The sequence below is a fragment of the Mustela erminea genome, chromosome 6, assembly GCF_009829155.1.
Source record: "Mustela erminea isolate mMusErm1 chromosome 6, mMusErm1.Pri, whole genome shotgun sequence".
Classification (NCBI taxonomy): Eukaryota; Metazoa; Chordata; class Mammalia; order Carnivora; family Mustelidae; genus Mustela; species Mustela erminea.
This window is the reverse complement of record NC_045619.1, coordinates 76,150,398-76,170,598: the sequence shown is the minus strand read 5'-3', so window position 1 is coordinate 76,170,598 and position 20,201 is coordinate 76,150,398. Positions and strand designations below refer to the sequence as shown.

At 36.9% G+C, this 20,201-nt stretch overlaps 1 protein-coding gene across 2 annotated transcripts in view; it reads left to right on the top strand.

Annotated features, from left to right (window-relative positions):
• Positions 1–20,201, top strand: part of SLC2A13 (solute carrier family 2 member 13) — a 363,699-nt gene that overhangs the window by 191,180 nt on the left and 152,318 nt on the right. The gene's annotated exons all lie outside the window — the stretch shown is intronic.

Genomic DNA, 20,201 nt, shown 5'->3' with positions numbered 1-20,201 from the left:
TATGTTAATTGACTTGTTTTTGTTTTCAGTGAGGCTTCTGATCACCAATAGGCTGTTAGTGGGGCACCTGGGTGGCTCAGTCTTAAGTGTCTGCTTTCAGCCCAGGTCATGATCCCAGGGTCCTTGGTTCAAGCCCCACATCAGGCTCCTTGCTTAATGGGGCGACTGCTTCTCCCTCTCCCTCTGTCTGCTATTTCCTCTGCTTTGTGGGAGTTCTCTCTCCCTCTCTCTCTCAAATAAATAAGTAAAATCTTAAAAAAAAAAAAACAACCCAAAACCCAGTAGACTATTAGTAATTGAGCTTTTGGGGGTGTCAAAGGTTGTATCAAACAGATATTTCAACTGGGTGGGGGTCAGTGCCCCTAAATTTTGTGGTATTAAAGGGTCTGTATACCTTGATACTTCTGATGTGATCTTTTTGTTAGCAGTTTTGTTTGATTTATATGTAGTGCTTATTGTGATTTAAGTGGCTTTACTCTATTGAAATGTTGATTTCATCACTGTTTTAACTGTTACTTGAATTATCCTTGTTGGTATATCAACTTGATAAAATAATTCAACTTGAATTATGTAGTAATTTAACTTTAGTTTTCCTTTTTCCTTATCTAGACTGTTTTGAAACCCACACGCAGAGATTACTAACATACTCAGTATGCCCAATGAAGGTCACTTCAGTGCAGGTGTTTGACTCTTCAGTGTTGCCTCCTGGCTAAATCAGAATTGGGAATTGCCAAATTAAAATATAAGAATATGGTAATACTTATGCCCTGCACTGACACCCTTTGGAGAATGTTTTGTAGTTCATCAGTCATGGACTGTGTAAACAGTAGTTTCTATCACGTGAAAACTGTTTACTCATACACAGGCAATTAGAAGGGTCAGAAGCGACAATGGCTCTCCGTGCTGCAGGCGTGGCTGGGACACATTTCCTGCAGAGGTCAGCACACTGAGGGCTTCTCAAGGGGTGAAAATAGGACAGTCCAGGCAGGAGAGAGCTCCCTTTCTCTGTTAGTGGCTTCTTTGAACTAAGAGGAATTTCTGGCTTCATAAAGATTCTCCAAACTGTTACTGATCACTGAAGATCATCATATTTTAGGAACAGAAAGAGGGAAATTCATGCACCTGAAAACAAGCTTGTCTCTCAAGACAAATGCCAGAGATCATGCACACTAGTCAATTCGTACCCTCAAAAATAACCCCCTTTGCAGCTCCCTGTAGGGCAATCCCAGGTCCCAGGGCTAGATATCCCAATTAGAAACTCTCTACGTAAACCCAAAATTGATTAGTTTTGTTTTAAATTTTGTTTTACATTTCAGAATCACCTTTGCTATTCTCTCAGGCTTGTGATTTTCTGTAGTTGGACTATCCTTTGTCTGTTTGCAAAAAATTTAATTCAAAGCACTGAAGTACTTCATGCTAATGTTTTTTAGGCCTGTTTATCAGTTACACCATCTAATGAGGGTAGGGACCAGGTTTCCTTTAATTATTTGTCACTAGCTTTTGGCATGGGGCCTGGCATTTAGTAGGCATTCTGTCTAATGATAGCTAAGGTCTACTTAGTTGGGTTTCTGTGCCAGAGTGTTATGCACAGATGACGTTATTTAATCCTCACAGTATCTTTATGTGATTGATTTGATTCCTGTGTTGATTTTAGAGATAAGGAAGCTGAGCTTAGTGAAGTTGTTTTTGTTTTTGTTTTTTTAAGATTTTATTTATTTATTTGACAGAGATCACAAGTAGGCAGAGAGGCAGGCAGAGAGAGAGCCGGGGGTTGGTGGGGGAAGCAGGCTCCCTGCAGAGCAGAGAACCCGATGAGAGGCCCAATCTCAGGACCCTGGGATCATGACCTGAGCCGAAGGCAGAGGCTTTAACCCACTGAACCACCCAGGCGCCCCATTAGTGAAGTATTTTGCCAGAGGTCCTAGAGCAGTGATCAATATAGTTGGGGTTTAGACCTGGACCTCACCTCGGAGCTCTTCATTACGGACTGTCCCGTGTTGATAAATGGTTCAGTATGGGAAGGAGACACGATTTATTCTGCTGTGCTGCTTGGCTCAGATTTCAGCCTTGTTCTGCATTTTCATTAGGATGGAGGTTAAGAAGTCCAGTGCTACTTTCAGTACAGTTCTCTCTACCGCTGGCTAACCCCTCTGTCCTAACTTGCCTCTTTCCATGATATAAGCCATTCCCATCATATAAGCCAGTCAGAGAAATTCAGTTTGATTCAACATTTGGTTAAGCACGTACAATGTGCAGAACAATGTGGATCTTCTGGGAGATGATTGATATGTGGAAATTCTCAGTCTCAATATATGTAAGATGTGGCTGATTCTAGTTAAATAGAGAAAAAAAAGTGAAAAGTGTAAATATGCTCTGTCGGAAGAGTTTAAGTTTGTTGGGGTGGGAGCTTCTCAGACTGTGCCTTGGATGATAAGGAAGGTGTGCTTAGTGAGCACAGGCCAGACAGGACTGTCTACCAGGGACTAATTTGTGAGTATTTCACAGCTGTACTCCTCAGTAGCAGTGCTCATTAAAATAATAATATTCAAAGTTAAATCTATCAAGGTGCCAAGTTTGGTTTAGGAAAAATCATTTAAAATTTAACATAGTAGCTTTGGGGAATGTGAAAGAGTACTGAGGTGAGCAGTGCAGACCTTTTCACATATAATCATCATCACAAAATATACACTTGTGAAGAATTCTCCTTAAATAAGGAAAATCTCACTAAAGTAGTGATGACCTTCTTGAATATATGACCATCAGAAAAAGTAAAATTTGCTATTTTTTTAGTGATTTTCTTGAAGTGTTCAGTACTTGTAGATTTTCCTAGTTGTATGTTATATGAATGTGTGCTCCCTTTTTTTAAGCCTTTCTGCTGTAGTCTAAAACATCTTTATTCATATTATATAGTTTTCTCAGAACATGCTAAGGTAACTATACTTTAAAACCTATGGGTTGAGAGATTTAAGCTACATTTATGTTAAGTTTATGTTAATTATATACCACAGAGAAATTTTAGACTCATGTGAGTAAACACTGCTGAAAAATAAAGGAGGGAAAAAAAGGGAAAATAAAAAAAAATTTTAAAGGAGTAATATATTATTAAAAGTATCAGTTCATCTTGATTATTCCCACTTTACAGGTTACCTTTCTTCTGTACCTTAGCATAAAGCAAGTTAGAAGACTTCAGAATTATTTTGCCATCTGTAATGTAGTTATCCATGATCACAATGATCTTTTTAATGTTAACATTAAATTAAAATTAATATTTTATATGTAATAACATAATAAATTAATATTAATATTAAAAATATTTTAATAGTGGCATTTCATTTACACATTAGCTACAATGAATACTTACCATATATACAACTTAAATTCTTTGTTAAAATATTCATAATCTCCAAACATCTAGAAACTTCAAATCTGGTTGTAACTAAAAGATTGTTCTTTAACTCTTACTGAAACTGTGCATATGAGCAAGAACTCACCATCCGATATAGGAGATACGTATAAAATATGGTAAAAAAATATAATTGGCTATTTATTTCTGACCAATAATGACTTACTGCACCTTGGAGTCTTCTTTCAGATATTTGCAGTCGTAGCTCATTTTGAAGAAGGTGTCAGAGGTTGAAAGGGGTCTTCTCCGAACTTATTTAGAACTAACTATAAAATGTGCAGGGATGGGGGATTAATGTCTGATACAAAATTACTTTATTAGAATTTTGAGCTCTTTGTTTTAGAGGTGAAAATGTGAAACTAAAAATTTCACTAATTAGGAAAGGGTTCTAATTAGGTAATTTTTATGTAGGGAAGCGGGGGGGAAAGCAATGGTAACTATGTAAAGTGATAGATACATTAATTATCTTGTGGGGATGATTAATTCACAATGTACACATATGTCAAAATATTAAGTTTTATACCTTAAATAAATACAAATTTCATTGTTCAATTATAGCTCCATAAAGCTGTTTTTAAAAAGAAAAAAAAGGAAGGATGAATGAATGAATGAATGAATGGAGAGTTCAGAGTACAGCATCTAAGGTAAACTATGTGAGTTAAATACTATTAAAATAATTTTCATCCAGTGTTTTCATTTTAGTGAATAACTCATTTCTACTCAAGTGTAATTAACCTAGTGCACGCAGGATACATAGCATCCCTAGAAATAAACCACAATACAGTAGATGAGATCTTTCTAATTAAAGTGCATCATATATTTTTGAGCACCAACGATGTGTTAGGTAGTGTTCCAGGCACTGGAGTTTTCTTGGAAGCAAAACAAAAAGGTTTTTTTCATGGAATTTAAATTCTAGCAGAAGACAGATAATAAGCATATAAAGAAATAATATATTTTAGAAGGAATAAATTCTGTAGAGAAAAATAAAGCAAGGTAGGGTTTATAGAGGGGTCTGGAGTGGGGAGTGGGTTGAATTTTAATGTTCAGGGAGGCCTTGCTATGAAGATGACATTTGAAAATAAGTCTTGAAAGAATTTAGAAATTAGGCCATGAGTATGTCTGGGGAAAGAGCATTCCAAGTGGACGAGCAAAGACGTGTCAGGGTTCTTAAGAAGTGCCTGGTGTGTTCACGGCAAGGAGTCCAGTTAAGACTGGCCGTGAGTGAGGAAAGACAGGAAGTCAGAGAGGTAAAGCGGATTGGGGCATAAGAGCTGAAAGCTGGAAGACTCTGGATGGAGTTGGATTGGAGAAGAGAGTTCAGTTTTGCTTACATTAAGTTTGAGTAGCCTATATATTAGTGTATAAATGGGGAGAGGAGTTTAGGGAAGCCATGCAGCCTGGGGATATGAACCCAGAGGTCAACATTGAGTAGATGATGGTATTTAAAGCCATGGACTGAGTGGAATCAGCAAGGAAGTTGAGAGAAGAAAAGAGATCCAAGGAGGTCCTTGAGGCACTTGGCATGAGATGGATCCAGCCAAGGAGAAGCAGCAGCCTAGAAAGTGCCCTGTCATGCAAGCCAAGTGAGAAAAGAGCTGATTTCAGGAAGGAGGGAGTGATTCGCTGTATCAGATGTTGCTGATATCCCAAGTGATAGGAAGGGCTAAGAACTGTCCATTACATTTAACAATGTGGAGGACATCAGTGACCTTGAGATGCAGTGGTGCAGTCAAAAACCTAATTAGAAGAATAAGAGAAACAGTGAGTACAGCCAAGTCTTTTGAGTTGCTTTTTTTTTTTTTTTTCTTTAAAGGGAAATGGGTGGAGAAATTTGCATGTGTTTTAAATTTTTGTTAGTTGATAAGAATGTCCCAGTGGAAAGGAAACAAATGATGCAGGGAAAAGAAGGAAGATTGCTGGAGTGGCGCCCTTGAGAAGGTGAAGTGTTTTCATATGAGCAGAAGAGCATGAGTGAAGCTTCAGACAGAAACACGTTTTGTTCAAGAGTGAGTGATGAACTTTGGTTCATTTGAGAATCTAGTAGCTCAAATAGGTTGTGGAGTGTCTGGAGTAGGATACAAAAGGGAACTGAACTTTATTTTGTACGTAGTGGGAATGCTGTTACAGGGTTCTGAGTAAGAGACTGACCAAATACTTATTTGAGACAATTGGTCTGGCACAAGTGGACAAGATAAGTAGGGAGTGGAGAGACTATATAAGGAGACAGAGTAGAAGGGCACTACAGTTATGAAGTCTGGGTGATGAGAAAGTAGTGAAAATGCTGAGGGCCTTGAGGGATATAAAGACTGTATCCCCCCCCCCCCAAAAAAAAAGTCTGGAAATACTTGGACTCTTGGGGTAAAAACGAACCAGAGGTGCCTGAGTTTTCTCCTGGTTGACAAATGCGTATTGGTCTCAGGTAACGAATGTTTACAATAAAAAATAACAACTGAAGATTTCTTAAATGTTTTTTTGGGGGGGGGTGTATATTCTAGTTATCAAGGCTGATTAAGGATATAAAATATCAATTACCCATTGTGTCAGTAAACACTTAAGGCCTACTTAACTTACTAAGATCTGTCCCAGGCTCCTTTGACCCCTCTTGATTATCATTTTTATACATCATTATTCTTTAACCAACTGTAATTTGGCTTCTGGTCTCACTCTACTGTATTTCTTTATATCTTTTACTCTTAACTAGGAGCAGTGTTGGCTTCTTATCTTTACATATGAACAAGGTAGACAGTAAATGTTAAAAGAATGATAAATGGCTTTTTTAAGTTTCTTTAAACAATTAGACTTTGAGACAATTCTGGATACTTGAGTGTGTACAGTATATTGGATTATATTATGACATTATTATTTTTCTTTGGCATGATAAAGATTGTTGGGGTATATATGTATATGTTTATGTTTTGGATTGAATTATGTCCTCAAAAATATCGAAGCCCCAACATTCAGTGTGACTGTACTTAGAAAAAGGACCTTTAGGAGGTACTTAGGGTAAATGAGTTCATAAAGGTAGGACCTAATCTGATAGCACTCATGTTCTTATAAGAAAAGGCAGAGACTCCACAGGGCTTTCTCTACAAAGGAAAGGTTATGTGAGGACACAGTGAAAAGTTGGCCACCTGCAAACCAGGAGGAGTGATCTCACCAGACACCGACCCTGCTGGTGACTTGGCTTTGGATTTCCAGCCTCCAGAACTGTGAGAAAATAAATGCTGTTTAAGCCACTTAGCCTGTGATATTTTGTTACAGCAGATCAAGCAGACTAGTGGGGTGGTGGGGGAGGGCTGCTTATTTCTTTATGTTGTGTTATTTTTTTTTAAGTGGTGACTCTAGGTGAAGAGTTGGCCAGCTTTTTCTATGGGGAGCCAGAGAGTAAATTTTTCAGGTTTTGCAGACCTTATGATCTCTGTCATGGCTACTCAACTTGACCATTTTAACATCAAAATACCCACAGGTGTATAAACAAATGGCCATGGTTGTGTTCCAGTAACCCTTATTAATGGACATTGAAATTTGAATTTCATACAATTTTCACAAGTCAAGAAATTTTCTTTTATTTTTTTTTCAAAGATTTTATTTATTTTATTTGACAGAGATTACAAGTAGACATAGAGACAGGCAGAGAGAGAGAGGAGGAAGCAGGCTCCCTGCTGAGCAGAGAGCCCGATGCGGGGTTCGATCCCAGGACCCTGGGATCATGACCTGAGCCGAAGGCAGAGGCTTTAACCCACTGAGCCACCCAGGCGCCTCATTCTTTTTTTTTTTTTTTTTTTTAACATTTGAAAAATATAAAAGCCATCTGGGCTAAACAAAAACATGCACCAAACCAGATCAGCTCTGGGCCATCATTTGTAACCCCTTACTTAGGTTGAAGAGTCAACACACACATTCATTGTGCTATCATTTTAGGCTTTTCTGTGAAATTATGAAAATTCTCATAATAGAAAGGTAGGGGGAAAATTAATGATCTTAAGAAAAAAAAGTAAAACCCAAAGGTCAGTGTCAAATTTGTTAATTTGTCTTCACCACTGGAAAGAAGGATAATAAATTTCTCAAGAGAATACATTCCTTTAATAAACTTGGCTTTAGTGAGGAGAGAGCAATGGTTATGTAATGGATAGGAGGTATAACCATAATTTATCATCCAATTGGGAATATTTTTGAGAATGGAAAGGGACCTTGGTGGTAATTTGGCCAGGACATAAGGTACAAGTCAAAATGTGTGGTTACCCTAGATGGGAGATTAAGAAGGTTACTCATTTTCTAGGGCTGCCAAAACAGAGTACCCCAAAGAAAGTAACTTAAAACAATTGCTGTTTATTCTCTCACTGTTCTGGAGTCTAGAAGCCTGAAACCAAGGTGTCTCCTGGGTCTTACTCCCTCTGAAAGGGTCCTTCCTTGCCTCTTCCATCTTCTGCTGGTTGCCAGCCGTCCTTGGCATTTCTAGGCTTCTAGACACTCCAGTTCCTCTCTGTGTTGTCATGTGCCCTCTTTTCCTATGTGTTTCTCTGTGTCTAAATCTCCCTTTAATTTTTTTTTAAAAGCCACCAGTTAACTGGATTTAGAGCTCACCCATAGTCCAGTATGACCTTAACTTAACTAAGTACATCTATTTCCAGAGAGAGATCTGTTTCCAAATAAGGTCACATTCTGGGGTTCAGTGAGAGCACTGTTCAACCCAAAGTTTCATTTGGTTGGTGGTTTAGCTAGTTTTGTTGTAAAAGAGAATAGCCCTTAGCATGCTTAAGGAGTGAGGGGGAGGAGCTAATATCATGAACGAGAGACAGATGTGTTTTCCAGGCACGTCTCTGATTTGTATTGAACAAGAACTCACTTAAACTAGGTTAAGTAAAAAGAAAGTCATCAAAAGGCTACAACAAAATTTTATAGCATCCATACACTGGGATTGATGTGTGTCTTGACCAGAGGGGAGGGTCCTTGGGGGAGGATGGTGGTCCTAGAACTTAAAATCAGAACTGAGATACTTGCTGTCTTTTAAGCTGCCTGTGTCATCTTCTCCCTTCAACACCTTCATTTTCTGGCTTCTCTGCAGAGAGGAGGGAGGGACTAGTGTGTAAATGTTGATAGTAATGGGAAAGAGGAGAGAGTGCAGGCCTCAGTCAAGTAGGAACTGAGATTATTTACTCAGACAGAACGAATTAGACAGAATAGTTTTACCTCACTGGTATTTATTGTGTTTTCAACATGCCACATGTTTTATTGTCCTCCCCATATGTCAAGAAGATCCTTCCATGCTGTTCCACAGAAGATAATGCCCCTCTAGAGTCATGAATGTCCTGGGGATCTGGCCTGAAGTAGTTCTCCATGTATATCCCCCACACAGAAAAAACCTGAAATCTTACATATTCTATGCTGCTACATATGCATCTTTAATTTTTTCTTTTCCCCCCAAAACATGAGCTACATTAAGGCTCAAGTAAGATGTGCCATATTAACTGTTGGAATTTTATAGTGCCTAGGGCAGGGTTGCTATCCTGGGGAGGTGAGCATCCTTAAACCCTGGATATGTGCTTGTCATAATGTGGGAAGCATGGCTGTGATCTTTGTCGTTATTACTTACCTGCATAAGGTCAGGGACAGTGAGGTTTCTCAGTCCTAAGGGCTTTGCGTGGTAGGTATTCAGTGAGTGTTTAAGTTGATTTTTTTATGCGCATTTCCTCATTGACACTTGGGTGAGACTTTTTTTTTTTTTTGGACTTAGACTATTTTTTTAACCTTTGGAATAATTGAAAAATGGGAAATTGAAATTAGGGAAGAAGGAAATTGAGATAAACTGAGTAACTGAGAAATTGGAGAAGAAGATGAGAAGGCTGCTTTGCTTTTGTCATGGTTCTAAGCACATGCTTCTTCCTACCACTGACCTTTGCATGTGCCATGTCTTCTGAATAAATATCCTTCCTTTCTCTTTCTTTTTGAGCAGACTCTTAAAAACTCTATTTAATCATTCTTTCATCAGGAAAGACTCCTCTAACTATCCAGATTAGGCCATATTCTCAAAGCTCCATATGTTTCTGTGGTTTTTCATTACATTCTAATTTTAGATTTATTTGTACATATTTGATTGATGTGTGAATTTTGCCCTACAACAGAACATCTGAGAAAAGAGAGACCATGCTTGGTCTTACTACCAGCATAGTGGGTGACCCACAGCAGGTGCTTTGTAGCTATTTGTTAAATGAATATGTGATGTGTGACACACTTCACTGGTATAATTAGAGGAGAGAATTCTTGTAACCCCATGAGATCATCCAAGGTGGAGAAGGAATAAAGCTATATTTTTCTGTGCTGTATATTAAAGAGGGTGATGGAATTGTTAGTACCTCTGCATACCCCAGTGAGAACAACACACAGTCTTCTGTTTCCACCTTTATTATCTAAATTATGTTTTCCCCTGGACCATGACTGCTGAATTGGGAAGCAAGAGGTACTAAGTTCATTAATTACTTAAACACAAGAATTTACATTTTGTAGAGAGGTCAGGTTATTGATAAGTGCTTTTTAATATAAAAAGTTTAATATAAAGTTTAGGCCAAAGCTGACCAACCGCCTGGTGAGGTATGGTCCATGTTTCAAGGAAACATTGATGGAAAACATTACTAGTTTTAAAAGTGTTTTGCTCCTCACATGAAAAAAGAAAATAATTAACCTTTATTGTTAATACCACTTAGTGTTAGAATGCCAATGTGTGTGAAATTGGGATGCATGTCTCTATATTAAACTAGTAGCTGAGGTTTCCATTCTCAGAATTAAGATCTTAGCATTAGCAGAAAGAAATTGAGTTTTGACTCTCACTTTCACTTTCCTTAGCAGTGAACAGAGAGATCTGTGTTTTTTATCATTAAGAAGGAAAGCATTGGTTGTCTTAATTTCTCAGAAAATTTCCTCCCGACAACCAAAAGCAAAGAAAAAATTCAATAACGTTTGGTGCCTCGTTACGCTCAGTTATAGTCTTTATTATGTACTGTCCTACATCAGGTGTGTCTGTGTCGTAACGGAACTTAAAAATCATACATAATTTACACATCTTCCATGAACACTACCTCTTCATAGTAGTCACTTTAGGAATCTAGGCACATTCTGAAGGTGGTGGTTTTTAAAATTCTCCTTTTTAATTTGCTTTTCGGTTCCCAAGGCAAGTTCTTTTGAATATTCTTCATTGTAGTAGATCTGTGTCCTTTAAGGATGATGAGATTCATGGGAAAAGGCAGGAATAAAAGGCATTTAGGAGGCATTCTGTGTCTTTTGAATTAAGGTGCATGATCAAGCTTTCTTGATTACTTTCTTTTTTTAACTTTTTCATAGAAAATATGCTGTGAATCAGAGATTTGTCATGATGCAGTCAATCACTGAGCTCTTTATGTTACATATACTATTAAATTTCAAACTTTTTTATGACAACTCTGATTAATGTTTGTACTCGTGAAATTTGGCAGGCTACAGTTATTTTTAAGTCAGCAGTGTCCTCAGTTGTCATTTTGATGAACCAACCCAGTCTCGATATTTTTAACCCTAGAATTTTATGTTTTCTTTCTATGTAATACTCAAAAATCCTGTTTCATCACTGGCTATTTTTAAGTTCTCTGAAAGATGACAATAAATGTCATGTCCTTTACTTACTGAAAATTGATGGGCTAGTTTTTTGTTTTTTTTTTTAACTTTATGTTCAAGTTTGCTTCTAGAGGGGGTCTGTATATTTCTAACTCCTACGTCAAGCTTTCTTTCTGAAACTGAACCAAATATCTGACCTTGCCCTGTGAATATTTTACTTGCTCTTCAGGGTGTATGTGTGACTGTCTTATGCGTCATCATTATTGTCTGCTCAGTGAAGACCTTGCTCTTGACTTTGCTTCACTGTTTTCCTGTTAGTGTTACTTTGTCAATTTTAACTTTACTGAAAATTTTATATTAGCTCTTACTCTGTTTATAAAAATTATTATAAAAATTTATAAAAATACATATATAAATTACATTTTTATGCCAATATGAAACATACTCAGGTCCTGTCCTACTTTTTCTATATTTTCATTGCCATCCCGTACATGACTCTTCTTGCCTCCAGCCCTCCCTCCTCCAAAGGACTTCAGTGTATTTAGTATTCTATGTCTTTAAGGTATATTCTCCCAATATATTAACATTTAAATAACACATTTAATGTATTCATTTTCTTACCGATGGTGAAACTAGGTGCCACCAACTCTTAGCTTTTGTAGACAGTTGTGCAATGAACATCTTCTCACATATCACCATATAAACCTCTGTGAGGATATTTCTGGGGTATGTACCCAGAAATGGGATTTCAGGGTTCTAGGATATTATTTAATATTTTAATATTTGACCAGGTCTTTTCAGATTATTCTCAGAAATGGCTTTATCCATTTTCATTCTAAGCAATTTAAGCATTTCATTCTAACCCTTGTGTACTACAAGGGTTTCCATTTCCAACTCCCCCTGCCCCCAACCCCAACCCTTTCTATTATACAACTTTATACAGTTTGGCCATCTGGTGGGTGTGTATTGTTATCCAGTATTTTAGATTTACATTACTCTGATTATTAAACATATTAGTTTAATAATTATGAGAATTATGTTTAACATATGTTTAAACATATTACTTTAATAATTATGAGAATTATGTTTCCATGTACGAGCATCTGTATGCTTTGTCCATTTCTCTCTTGGTTTTCCTGGCTTTTTATGGCTGATTTGAGGATGTATCTCATGTATTACATATATCAATTCCTCAGTCTTCACCTCTGAAAGTGTCTAACCCATGTCTGTCACCAACCTCCTGTTACCTCTTTGTTGATGTAGTCAACAGTTTTTCCCTTCATAATTTGTGTGTTTTAAATGTCTTAAACAGATGTTCTATTTTAGACTGAAGTCACAAAGATGTATGCTCATGTTTCTGTTAGCTTATAGTTATATCTTACACATTTAAGGTTTACATTATTTTGGATTTTTTTGTGATGTAAAGTAGGGAATCCATTTCCCTTATATTGAGTTGGTTTTTCATTCACCAATTAAAATGTAGTCTTCATTTTCTACTGGTTTGTTATGTTGTCTGTACCATATGACAAGTACATATATATCCACGGGTATGTTTATGACATGGAAATTCATTCTTAACCTTTAATAGAGTTTTTAAACTTTCTGCATAAAAGTCCAGTGCATTCACTGTTCATTGCTCATTGGTTCATTGTTAGGTGTTGTTCTTATTGTTAATGTTAATCTCATTCTCTATCACATGTTCAACTTGTTTATTTGGGGTATAGAAAAAATGTTAATAAAATTTATAGGCTGATTTGATTAACAAGGACTGTGATACTGCTGAACATTAATAGAAGCAGGGATCCTTAGCCCCAGTTTAAAACAGTAATGTCTAAAATTGCTTCACTAAATATGTTTGCTATAGCATTTGCTGTCTGCTCTTTACTGAACCATCAGAGTTCTTTTTGATATCTAGTTGTCAGAATCTTTTTTTTATACTTAGTTGTTCGGTAATACACGTTTACAGAGTAGTCCTGAAAATGGTCTAGTTATTAAACAGTTTTTGATTGGGGGGAGATAGAGAGATGATGGTGGTGTAAGGTTTTAGATGCTATTTCTAATTACTTTGCTGATCATATTTTCCATTTCACATTGTTACTTTTTTTTTCCAGAATGGATCTATTCCATCAAGGCATTCAAGCCATTGGCTAATAGTTGTTCATTAATGTTTATTCATCTGTTTTGTGCTTAATCAGAGTGATAGTTCATGATAGAGGTTACCCACAATTCACTCAGTTTTAATTTATATTTCCTCTATCTTCCTTTTTGATTGTTCTTGCCAGAGGTTTATCTGAATGTATTAGAAATCTTTTTAGGGGCACCTGGGTGGCTCAGTCGTTAAGTGTCTGCCTTCCTCTCAGGTCATGGTCCCAGAGTTGTGGGATTGAGCCCTGAGTCTGGCTCCTTGCTCGGTGGGAAGCTTGCTTCTCCCTCTCCCACTCCCCCTGCTTGTGTTCCCTCTCTCGCTGTGTCTCTCTCTGTCAAATAAATAATCTTTAAAAAAAAAAAAAAGGAAGAAGAAGAAGAAGAAATCTTTTTAAAAAGTCAGTTTTTGTTTTTGTTAATCATTCTGTTTGGAAGGGGGTATTCAGCTCTAGTGAGGTATGGTTTGTATGAATAAAATTCTGTACTTTTTTTTTCTTAGTTTTAGGTTGTAGTTAGTTAACAAACAGTGCGGTATTGATTTCGGAAGTAGAATTTAGTGATTCATCACTTACATGCAACACCCAATGCTCATCACAACAAGTGCCCTTCTTAATCCCCGTCACCTATCTAGCCCGTTTTCCACCCACCTCTCTCCATCAATCCTTGGTTTCCTTTTTATTGTTAAGAGTTTCTTATAGTTTGTTCCTCTTTTTTCTGCCTCCCATGCATCTGTTTTCTTTCTTAAATTCCACATATGAGGGAAATCATATGGTATTTATCTTTCTCTGACGGACTTATTTTGCTTTGCATAATAGATTCTAGCTCCCACCATGTCATTGCAGTTGGTAAGATTTCATTCTTTTTGATGGCTGAATAATATTTCTTCATCCATTCATCATGGACATTTGGGCTTTTTCCATAGTTTGGCTAGTTTCAATAATGCTCGCTATAACACTGAAATGTGTATACCCCTTAAGATCTGTATATTTGTAACCTTTTAGCAAATACCTAGTAATGCAGTTGCTGGTTTGTAAGATAGTTCTTTTTTTAACTTTTTGAAGAATCTCCAGAGTGGCTGTGCCAGTTTGCATTCCCACCAACAGTGCAAGGGGGTTCCCCTTTTTCCACATCTTCCTCAACACCTATGGTTTCTTATGTGATTGATTTTTGCCATTCTGACAGGTGTTGTTTTGATTTATACTTCCCTGATGGTGAGTGATGTTGCGTCTTTCTTGGAGAAGTGTCTATTCATGTCTTTTGCCCATTTCTTAACTGGATTGTTTATTTTTTGGGTGTTGATTTTGATAAGTTCTTTATAGATTTTGGATTATAACTCTTTGTCAGATATGTCATTTGCAAATATCTTCTTCATGATATTCACCACTTTCAAGTGAAAAGTATGAGTTTTGAGTTTTGACAAATGTATAAACAGTCATATTAGAGCATAGCTTTCTCATGATGACAGCTTTCTTATAACAGTTTATAGTCAATATATTCCTCCCACTCCTGGCCCCTGTCAACTACTCAGCTGCTTTTATAGCCAGAGGTTTGCCTTATCCAGAATTTCATATGAACGGACTTATATAGTATAGAATCTTTTGTGTCTGGTTCTATTAACTAGTATAATACTTTTGAGACACACCTGTGTTGTGTACATATCAGTCATTCTTTCCTGTCTTTTGCTAAGTAATGTATGTCATAGATATTAATTCTTCCAGTCCATGAGCACAGAATATCTTTTCATTTGTTTGTGTCATCTTCAGTTTTTACATCAGTGTTTTACAGTTTGCAATGTACAGATTTTTCACCTCCTTAGTTAAATTTATTGCTAAGTATTATTTTTGTTGCTGTTTTATATGGTATTGCTTTCTTAATTTTTTTTCTCCAATAGTTAATTATTGGTATATAGAAACACAACTGATTTTTGCATGCTGACTTTGTATCCTGCAACTTGCCTAAATTATTTTAGCATTGTTTTTAACTAGGGTCCAATGGTTTTCTGTATATACTGTGTCAACTGCAAATGGAACAGTTTGCTTCCATTCCAGTTGGGTTGCCTTTTATTTCTTTTCTTTGCCTAATTCTCTGGCTAGAGTTTCCAGTGCTATTTTAAATAAAAGTGGTTGAGAGTGGTCATTTTTTTTCTTGTTCCTGATCTTAGAGGAAAAACTTTCACCTTTTCATTGTTTAATATGATGTTAGCTGTGGGATTGTCATATATGATCTTTACTATGTTGAGGTACAGTCCTTCTATACCCAGTTTGTTGAAAGTTTTTATCATGAGAGGATGTAGAATCTCATCAAGTGCTTTTTTCTGCATCTTTTGAGATGAACATGAATTTTTATCCTTCCTTTTGTGTAGTATGTGATGTATCACATTGATTTTGCATGCATATCCGTCCTTGCATCCCTGAAATAAATACCACTTAATTAATTTTGTGTGAGTTTTACAATGTACTGTTGAATTAGGTTTGCTCATATTTCACTGAGAATTTTTACATTCTGTATTTATCAGGGATATTGGCCTGTATTTTTCCTCTAGTGTCCTTGTATGTATTTAGTATCAGGGTTATGCTAGCCTTATAAAAGGAATTTGGAAGCATTCCCTCCTTTTTTTTTTTTTTTGGAAGAGTTTGGGGAAGATGGGCATTAATTCTTTAAATATTTGGTACAAATATTTCTCCACTCAAGCCTTCTTGTTGTGGACTTGCCTTTGTTGAGAGATTTTTGATTACTGATTCAGTTTCCTTACTAGTGATTGGTCTGTTCATATTTTTGGTTTCTTCATGATTCAGTCTCAGCAGGTTTTATGTTGCTAGGAATTTGTCTATGTCTCCCACGTCATCCTAATCATTGGTATATAATTATTCATTGTAGTCCATTGTGATCTTTATTATTTTTGTGTTGCCAGTTATAATGCCTCCTCTTCCATTTCTGACTTTGAGTCTCTTTTCCTCTTAGTCTTGCAATTTTAGGTATCTTTTCAAAAAAAAAAAAAAAACAGCCCTCAGTTTCATTGATCTTTTTGATTACTTCCTAGTTTCTAGTTCATTGATTGTTGCTCAGATCTTTGTCATTTCTTTCCTTCTACCAACTTTGATTTTAGTTTGTTCTTTTTCTAGTCCGTGATGTGTAAAGTTAGGTTGTCCCTTTGAGATTATTTTTCCTTCATGTAGGCATTTATTACTATAAACTTTCCTCTTAGAAATGGTTTTGATAAATCCTGTAAGTTTTGGTATGATGTGTTTCTACTTCCATTTGTCTCAAGCTACTCATGTTTTCTGGTTTTCTTCTTTGAGCCACTGGTTGTTTAGGAACATGTTTAATCATCCTGTACGGGCACCTGTGTGGCTCAGTCAATTAAGTGTCCAACTCTTGGTTTTGGCTCAGGTCATGATCTCATGGGTTGCGGGACTGACCCCACGTTGAACTCCATCCTCAGCACAGTGAGATTCATACTTTTATAAGTTATCCTGTTACTAATTAGTATCCTTTCATTTCTGCTTGAAGAATTACTTTTAACATTTCTTATAAGATTGGTCACGCTCAGCACAGTGAGTTTTATACTTTTATAAGTTATCCTGTAACTAATTAGCATCCTTTCATTTCTGCTTGAAGAATTACTTTTAACATTTCTTATAAGATCGGTAGTGACAGTGAACTCTTTCAGCTTTTATTTGTCTAGAAAACTCCTTATTTCTCTTTCATTTATGAAGGACAACTTTGCCATATGAAGTATTTGTGGTTGGCAGTTTTTTCTTTCAATACTTTAAGTGTATCATTCCCATTTCTTCTGACTGAAAATGTCTGTTTAAAAATCCACAGATGGTCTATGGGGATCCCCTTTTGTAACGAGTTTCCTTTCTCCTGTTGCTTTTAAAATTCTGTCCTTATCCTTAACTTTTGACGGTTTATTTATACTCTCTCTCTCTCTCTCTCTCTCTCTCTGTGTGCATCTCTTTAAATTTATTTAGATCTCTTTGGGCTTCCTGGAGCTTTATATCTGTTTCTTTTCTCAGTTCAGGGATGTTTTCAACCATTATTTATTTGAATATTCTTTTCACCCTTTACTCAGACCCCTATGATACATGTGTTGACACACTTAATGGTATAATAAGTCCCTTAAGCTGTCTTCATTCTTTTTACTTTTTTTTCTTTTAGTTCCTAATTTCATTGTTCTATCTTTGAGTTCTGTGATCCTTTCTTCCACTTAATCTAGTTTATTTTTGAATCCCTCTTTGAATTTTTCAGTTTACTGACTGTGTTCTTCAGCTGTCTTATTTCTGTTTGGGGCTTATTTATGTTTTCTGTATCTTGTTGACATTCTCACTTTGTTCATACTTTGCTTTCCTGACCTCAGTGAACCTCTTTATGACCATTATTTTGAAATCTCTGTTGGGAAATCACTTTTCTCCATTTCATTAATATCAGTTTCTGGAGACATATCTTGTTCTTTTGTTTGAAGTATATTTCTGTTCCTTCGTTTTCCTTGACACTCTGTATTGGTTTTGCACATTAGATAAAATAGTCATACATTCTATTCTTGGCATCTTCTGTCTTATATAAGAGACAAAACTCACTAATCACCCAACATGAGCTCCTTGTTTCCTCTTGAATCTTTATAACTATCCAAACCACCATCTTTGTTCTTAGTGTCTCCCAGGAGTTGAAGGTGTGCCAAGACCTGTCAGTATCTCAAAAAGAGGATGGCAGTAAGCACCTCAGTGCAGGCTGATTAGAAGTTGGGCCCTCATGCAGCAACTAATAAGATATGTAGTTAAATTCCTTACAGGGAAAGACTGGGAGTGAGCATTTTGGCCTGTTCCTTTTGTGCTAAGTATTATTATACTGTATTATTATACAGTATTATTGCCAAGGGGAATACTCATACACCCATTAACAACTGATTCTTTGTTTGCTGTAGTCATGTGGGACTCATGAATGCAAGCCCATTGGCTTTCAGAGCTAGGTCTTTTTGAAGGTCTATCCCTTGGGTGGCAGCCTTAAAATTTGGGACACTAGATGTGTGGCCCAAAACCTTGGCTTCTCAGGGAGAAGCTGGAATTTGAGGGTTCCTTCTTAATTGTATGTTTATTGTGTCAAGGCTGGGGTTTATGGCAAGGGTGTTTCTCAGCCTTTCATACCCATTTTGATGTTGCTATTTTCTCAGTCACCTGAAGTGTTGTAGACACTCAACTTGTTTCTGGATTTTTCTCAGAGGAAATTGCTCAATTTGTAGCTATACAGTTGGTGTGTGCATGGGAGGAAGGCAATTCACAAGCCTTCTGTGTCTTGGTCTGGACTTCTGTACTGTGACATCCTTGCCCTAGATTGTTGGTTCTGCTATGCATATATCACTTTGGTGAAAACTTGTCTGAGTGTTATACCCTTATTTTATTGCATTGTATGAGTTATTTTAATTTAGTTGTAAGAATTTTTATATATTCTTTACCAGTGATAGGCCATTTTTCAAGGTGGTGTTTGCAGCACACAATCTTGAGAGATAGGTAACACTTTTCCCACAGAGAAAAAACAAGCTTGTTCCCATTTGCTGTAAAAGTTGTATTACCTTCTATAGTGTACCCCACTGCATGTATAGACATCCATAGAAATGTGTGTTACCCGTGACATACTTAGAGATCAAGAGAGCCATTGCCAACCTATATGATATTCATGCTACTTGCTCTTCCTTCAATAAAGTCGCCTATCTCTGACCCAGGAGTCTGTGTCTTCTGCTATGGCATATGTGAAGCAGTAACAGGCTAATTTTTAGCATACAGGCGGGGTAAAATCTTAAACCGTTCACAGATCCTGACAGGACATAATTCAGTTATTTGGAGTTAGTATGGTCCTTTCCATACTTGCTTTTAAGCTTTGTCAGGGCTGTTCTGGAACCAGTTTTAATCTTGTTCCATGACTGAGGCGATACCTTGCTAAGGATTGTCCTCAGTGCCCTATGTGTCCACCCTTTTGGGTGAGCACACAGACTATTCTTGGCTCCCTTTGAGCCTTTGAGTCCACTTACTCATTTGGTGGTTCTTTCTCTCACCTCGGTAGTTTCTTCACACACATCCACTGAGCATTACTCACCAAAGACTCCAGGAGAACAGATGCAGACCTCTGGAGTACTCTCCCTCTGTGCCACTCTCGTCTTCAGTACTCTTGAGTTCCCTCATGCTGTGCTACAGTCTGAGAACTAGCTGTGGCACTTGGGCATCTTACCTCATTTTCTCCCCTTCTCTGAGTTCTCCCACCTGTGTTGCGTATTATTCAAAGTCTGAGAAACTCTGTTTCTTCTATTTCACCTGATTTTCTGATTGCTTAAGGTAGTCAACTAGATTTGGTACCTGTTGTAAACAGACATTCCATTTCTTAATTTCTCATGTAGACTGCTTAGTTTGTTTCTTTTGTTCTTTCATTTAATGTGAAAAATCTAGAACTCTGCGTTTCACCCTACTGCTTCAAGTGCATCTCACGCAGCCTTTGATGTGTAGAACTTTCACTGTTGTTCAGCTCTTAGTGTTCTTTAATTTGTCTTATTACTTCCACTTCATTTAAGTGTGAATTCATTTGGGTGGTGGACAACAAGTCCATATGTGATGTAATGAGCACTGGGTATTATGTAAGACTCGAATCACAGACCTCTAACTCTGAAACCAATAATACATTATATGTTAATTGAATTTAAATTAAAAAAAAAATTTTTTTTAAGGGGCACCTGGGTGGCTCAGTGGGTTAAGCCTCTGCCTTCGGCTCAGGTCATGATCCCGGGGTCCTGGGATCGAGCCCCACATCGGGCTCTCTGCTCTGCAGGGAGCCTGCTTCCTCCTCTCTCTCTGCCTGTATCTCTGCCTACTTGTGATCTCTGTCAGATAAATAAAGAAAAAATCTTTAAAAAAAATTTTTTTTTAAAAAACCCTGTGAATTCAGTTAACTGTTCAGTTTCCTGACCTTTTGTTTTTATTACCAATGCGAAGTTTTATTACATTTTATGAAGAGATGGTGTATAGGTTGATTTTTTGGAATTTGTTGAGATGTCTTTTGTAGTCTAATACATAAAAACATTTGTATA